We start from the raw sequence: 6,722 nt of genomic DNA on the forward strand, positions 1-6,722 counted from the left end.
AGGAAGATGCACTGCGGTTATGTGGGTGGGTCGATGGTTTTGGAGGTGGAAGTTGTTGGGCCCGATGGGCCTGAGTTTGTCGGTGGTAGGGCCTTCCTTGCTGCCAATCAGCAGAGTTGTGTCAGCGGTGGAGCAAGAGAAACACATTTGTAGCAAGAGACTGGCCCTTCAGGATCTAAATGGGGAGCACAGTGCAGACAGCTGGGCCTGAGATTTTTTAAGGTCAGCGTGGTGTAGCGTGGTCTTTGAATGAGGATCACCGCCGCAGAGGGTGATCACAGCGGTCCTAATTTCTGAGGACACATGACTCCATTCCTCATCATCCAGGGTGAATAGCACTGAAATTATGGAATTCTAAGGCACAGGGCATCTATTGGAAGAGCTGAGGTCCGAGATGCTACAATATTGTGCCTACTAATGAATATTGATTTTGGGGAAGGAGACCCTTCAAGTGACAAAGCTGAGAAGGAAGAAAAGGAAATCTGTCTCATAGGGAGCTTGATGGTTGGCCAAGCTTCCCTCGAGAGCTGAGGACTCTAGAACTGATGGCGCTTCGTAGCAATTCTGATGGACCAGCAAGGTTTAAAGGGCCCGTATCAGGTCATCGGAAAGCATACATAAACAAGTGGGTGGTACTGAGCTCAGCATGAGGTTGGTCAAGTCCAAATTAGAAGCCCAGTCTACCAGTCACAAGGATGGGGGCAACCCCAACAGTTTTAGGAAAGAGAACAGAATGTATTGAATCTTTTCACACCAAGCAGCAGGAAGCCAATGAATCTTTTGCCATTTTTCAATGTTGCACCATCACTTCAATTGCCAGTTTAAAAACAATTAAGTGAAGCTATGGAATGTAACGAGGCGTACCAATGTGAGGCTGCGGGGGGGGTGGGGGGGGGGGAGGGGGGGGACGGCGGACTGGAAAATGTAGTGGATCTTTATGCCCTGTTTGCAGAGCTTCATTTCATGGAAATTGACCTTGGTCCTGATGTCTCTCCTGTTGCTCTTAGAAAGGCAATATGTGTTCCCATTGAAGAGAAGAGGTTATGCTGGGGTTGATAAAGGAACTGTTCTGTTAACCATATATGAAGAAACTCAGGGGGATATGTCCAATGAAATGGTGCAGCATGGCGCCGCAAGGAATTTTGCTTCGCCGAGCTGCATCATTTAAAAAATGCACAGATGTGCCATATTTACAAGATTTACGGTGCACCCCTGTGCTCTCCCCTTCGCCGGTGTAAAACAGCAGCCATGCGTCAACGCAGGCACCTTTGCTCCATGGTTTAGGGGTGCCTGTTTTGCAGGGATGGTTGTGCACAAAAACAATCATTAATGGCATTTTGCTCCTTCTCAGTGCACTGCAGAACGCAGCACAAATAGAAATAAAAAAAAAACGAGGAGAAATAAAAAGTATTTCTCCTTGTTGCACCACTTTAACGCCTCCCCTTGAAAGGCATTTGTATATGGTGCTGCCTCAGATTTCCCAATTTATCAATCCTTGTAAATCTGGAGCATTGACAAAAAGCCATGGGTGTTGTGTGGGAACACCCACAGCAACACCCATGACACGCCCCTTTATTGCATAATATTGCGTGATAAAGAGCGATATTTACATGGCCATGCAAATATTGGCTAGTACACAGCACCACCGGAGCGTCCAACAAATGACACTCTGGTGACCCTAGGGACTTGTAAATATGGCTCTTAGTGTAATATGGTTTTGAAGTGGGCTACTGGAAAGGAAATGGTGATGCGAGATGGTAAGGGACTACTATGAATTTCTAACGTCAGCCCTGCCACCATTGCTAGAAGGAATGAACACCAATCTCCAAGGAAAGGGTCATCAGCCCTGAGAGCCCAGAATTCTCTAGTCCATTTAAACGTAGTCTTAAATGAACTTCACTAAACAATGTTTGGTTGAATGGAAACCTCCACCATGTATTGACAGTCCAGTTGGAATAATGTTGACCAACCAGCAGTGGTCCGTGCAGGTAAGCGCGATGGAGCGCGGGGCAGGGGGGATGTCGACAGACACCGGAATAGGAGTTATTGATTTATTTATTTTTCCCTATTCCGTCGTCTGTCGACTCCCCCCCCCTCTCCCCTGCCCGCCCCACCGCGCTTACCTGCACGGAACGCAGATGGCACCAACTCTCTAATTAAGCATCTTTTAATGTGATGTTTTTGCATTCAGCTGCCTTATCTGTTGTTCTGCTGAAGTTTGCTGCCTCATTGTTGATTACGTTGTTTCCCTTTTAAAACAGAGGTCCTGATGATTTTTCACATCCCTGTTGCTTTGGGGTGCCTAATTTTATATGAAACTTCATTCTTTTAAAATTAATAAACGAAAGTTGCTAAAAAAAAAAAAAGAAAAGAAAAAGAAATAATGTACCCGTTCACAGCACCTTTCACCAGTTTGATATACAACCAGAACATTAAGTCACTGTGTCCAAGTGAGAGCAGGCGAAAAAATGTGGCTGATAAAGGAGTTTCCTATCTCTCTCTTTCTTTGTCTCTCTCTCTCTCTCTCTTATTCTTCGTAATGGAATCCATCAAAGCTTCAGTTTTCAAAGCAAAGAAATTATGACAAAATGCAAAATGTAGAGAAGTCACTTGCTTTTGCCGTCTGGATTATGAAAACATTTAAGCATAATTTTTTTATTAAGAGGTAATAATTCTCACTCCTTACCATCTGGTTCCTCTTCAGTTTGTAGTAAAAAAAAAAGTGTGAAAAAACACAAATCTGACAGTAAACGCAGGAAAAACCTCATATTTTCTACTATGTCTAGATACATTACTTCACTGTGGCTCTAAAATACTTTATGTATCCACAGTTGAAATATTATTTGTGCAATTTCAGGAATTATTTCTTTCTGAAGCATCGAGTTATTGCAGAAGTAACGCCTAGCCCAAATACTGTTCCGGGTCAAGTAATGCCCACTATGAGTAATGTGCAAGAGGAAACTTTCATTCAAGCAACCTTTGGGGGGGTGTCCTTTCATACTGCCTAAATAGGCTGGCCAGAATATTTCATTTAATAGGGACACAATCTTACCTACCCTTTCAATCTACTAATCGTGTTTTTCAAGTTTGTTATTCGATCGGGCCCATTACAAATAAACGAAGAGCACAACTCATAGGGATGCAATAATTTATTAATGAAGGCCCTGAACTGGAATCATGGTGTCCCACTAGAGCAAATATAAAAGTTAAATGAGGGGGGTGAGAAACCGTAATAATCACAATCTTTGTCAATGTGAATCACAAAAGTTACTAAATAAACCTGTGCTCGACCCCTTAGTAGCTATGGCACACAGCAGCTAGGCTTAACTTTAAGGCAATGTGTAAAGTATGTATGCAGTACCTAAGCAGTAATAAAGTGAAAACAGAACACAAGAAACATCCTGAACCAATTTAGAAAAATAAAATATATTTTAATATATAAAATGACACAAAAACAACACAATTCCCATCAATAACTCAAGAATTATGAATTTTTAATGTTTGTATTTAAAAATAGTGGCAAGAAGTACTAAGCATCAACTGCAGGCAGCTGGTGGCGCTGGACCGAAACAAGGATAAGATTTACTGCTAACCATGAAGGAGAGTGGGTCGGATACAAGGATCATGTTTATCCAAGTCTCAAAGTCACCTTTTCACTCAGAAATGTTTACGGAGGTAGAAGGTCTTCTGCTTGGCCAGCAGTGTACTGGAATCAGGCAGCCTGATGGATCTGAGGAAGAGCTCGACAACGATTGGAAGTTGCTGCATAAGGTCTAGGAATCGATCGAAGGCTGCTCAGTGCTGGGTCTGGTGAAGCTGTCGACAAAGGTTGTTGAAATTGCTAGGATGTTGCTTGTCATCGAGTTAGGTGAAACTGTTAATCGGTGCTGCTCAAAGTTGAATCCGGGAAGTCCCTCAATGAAGGTTTTCAACGTCCATACTGCGCCTGAGCCCAATGAAGCTTTCAGTTAGGCATGGATGAGTACACTCTGACTACAGACAAGAGTCCAGGACCTAGGGGTCAATATTTGGTGGTCAGGCCTCACTCTCATAGAGGCCAGCAGAGGGTACCAGGTCAGGTCCAGTTGGGACAGATCAGCTAAAAAGTCAGAAAAGGCATCTAGAAGTTTGTTGTATTCCTGTATCTATAACAGAAGGTCAGCCAACTGACCCTTTGAGTCACTACTGAGGTCCTGGGTTCAACCCAGGCACGTCCTCAGGTTCTTTTAGGTTCTTAAGACCTCCTGCTTTTACTCGGATCCGGGAGTGTTCTGAGGAGGGTACTGGGGATGCCACATTTTTGCCTAGTGCCATCTTGTGGGTCGGGCAACCACTAGCCTCACCCTAGCAAATAAGGTAAGAGGTCCCAGAGGTGGCCTTACCTAGTGTTTTACTGTAAACTATCCTTCAGTGCCCCTCTCTATCTAAATACAAGATGACAGGACCTCTCTTCCCTTAGTCAAAGCTCCCTTGACACCTGTGAGATGTGGCTATGATAATGAGAAAATCCTCCTTTGTGGTCACTCCAAACCAGTTCTGGGCAGCTTCCCTCTCACTGGGTTTGTATTCATGCCAGCTAGAGAGACAATGGAAGGGGGTAGGTCCGGTGTCAGATTCATCTGCGTGTGACACGGTAGGCTTCTTTAAGGTGTAACTAGTCCTTGGGCACAGTCCCCAGGCCAACCTGTCAAGGGAAGGCCAACACCTCCTCATACCCAAGCTGCCTGCCCTCTGTCTGGGGGCTATCCACACCTCACCACAAGGAAGCCATTAGCATTCAGGTGACCACTGCATACTGACAGATAAGCCTCCAGAGGTTTGGGCAGGGCAGATAACTTTTCTAAAAGCACCTTTTCCAACATAGTCAAAATTTAATTTCACCATTAAATTGGATTTTGAATAACTATTAAAATGAGTCCTTGAATTACATTTTTTGGCTGTTTCTAACCTGATATTATTATTACAAGGTGTTATAATGTAACCTAACGTTTTCCTGTGGGGCAGCTGCAGTGGAGCTGTTTGCTACAATTAAAAGATCTTTTGTGGCCTTTTCACTGTCAGGATATCTGTAACATGAATATCTATATGACCTACTTTAAAATACCATGCATCCTGCCTTGTTGTTCAATTATTGAGCAATAAGACATAGCTTAGGGGCGACATAAATAAATTACGGGGCGGGGCCATTGCTGCTGAGTGGCAAGAGGGAGCTTTGTGCTCTCGAGTTTAAAATGCGCATGTCTCTTTGGCCGACCGTCTTGCAACAGCCAGCCAGGAATGCACATTTTAAACCTCGATAACCCAGCTGTCTTCAGACAGCTAGGTTAAAGAAAGCTACGGCCTCCAGTGCTCTTGTGAGTGCTGAGAGAGGCAGCTCCCACCAATCCTAGCGCCGCTCTCATGCTCCATAAGAATCCTAGCACCGCTCTCATGCTCCATAAGAGCAGCGCAAGGATTGGTTTGGGAGTCGGGAGCCTGCCTGCTGCCTGCCTCGAGGAGAGGAGGCTCGAAGAGGATGTCGCCCTCATGGAAAAGGTAAGTGCCTTTTATTTTGTGTTTTGTTATGTGACCCCCCTCCACTTACCACCCTCGGGACATGCCAGCCGCCACTGAAAATAATGTCAGTTGTTTGACTGATCTACACGTTAAACATATTACAGCCTGATTCACAAAGGGCCTCTGCACTTGTGGTGGAGGCCCCGCAGTCATGGGGGAGTATCGGCACTCAGGCTGGAATCTCCGCAATGAGAATTTTCCCTACCCCTCCCCCCGAGTGTGGGGACTCCCCCACACCTGCAGACCATCCTCCACAAGTGCAGATGCCCTTTGTGAATCAGGCCCTCAGATTTACACAAAGAAATTGTTTTATTCGACATTAACCTCTTCGCTGCGGCGCAAATTCCGCCGCAGCGCTACCGCAATGCTGACATTCCAATCGCGGGCGTGGTCATGACGTCGTCCGCACACGCCCATCGTGACTCATGACGGCCGGGAGACGTCATGAGCATGGAAGAGGTTAATATATTAGAATGACTACACAAACATTTTAAGCATTACAACAACTAACAGTGCTCTGTGTTTGTTAACCATTACATTTCTAACACCATCTTTATGACACAAAATATCAGGCCATCTAAACATAGGTGCAAAAAGGACCAGGAACAGAATGTTTATCCGGTAGTTGATCTTACTGGCAAGTGGAGGAAAATTACAAAAACCTTTTAGAAGTAATAAAAAATATGATGCACTTAATCAATGTGGACTGTCAAAGTTCTTGAGTTTTGTGCTCTGCCTCATATTAGCTTATTGTCTGGTAAAAGTGATAGGTGCTGTACATCTTTTTGCATGTTTTTCTCCAAACAGCGCTACCGGCATTTTATTGCTATAAATGGAAAACGTTTCGCTTGACCAGAGGTGCTTTTACCTATTTTTTGACATATTTAAAACAGAGACATAATAAATAAGAGTTTTTCCAGCCTTGCATGCTGGAAACAAATTAGAATAAATGTTCCCTGGTTGGATTTGTTTTTACTCTACTGTAATGTTTGTTCGCAGCTCACATCCGGATGGAGATAGAAAGGGCTTCATTGGTGCTTCTCGTGCCTTTGGTTCGCAAATTGCTTCTCCTTGGTGTAGGATAAAGCAAAAGCAAACACATTTTAAACGACTTGCCGGTACTTTGTCAGAAAAGTTGTCTGATGTTGATATTTTATCTTTCTACT

The sequence above is a fragment of the Triturus cristatus genome, chromosome 10 (genome assembly GCF_964204655.1).
Source record: "Triturus cristatus chromosome 10, aTriCri1.1, whole genome shotgun sequence".
Classification (NCBI taxonomy): domain Eukaryota; kingdom Metazoa; phylum Chordata; class Amphibia; order Caudata; family Salamandridae; genus Triturus; species Triturus cristatus.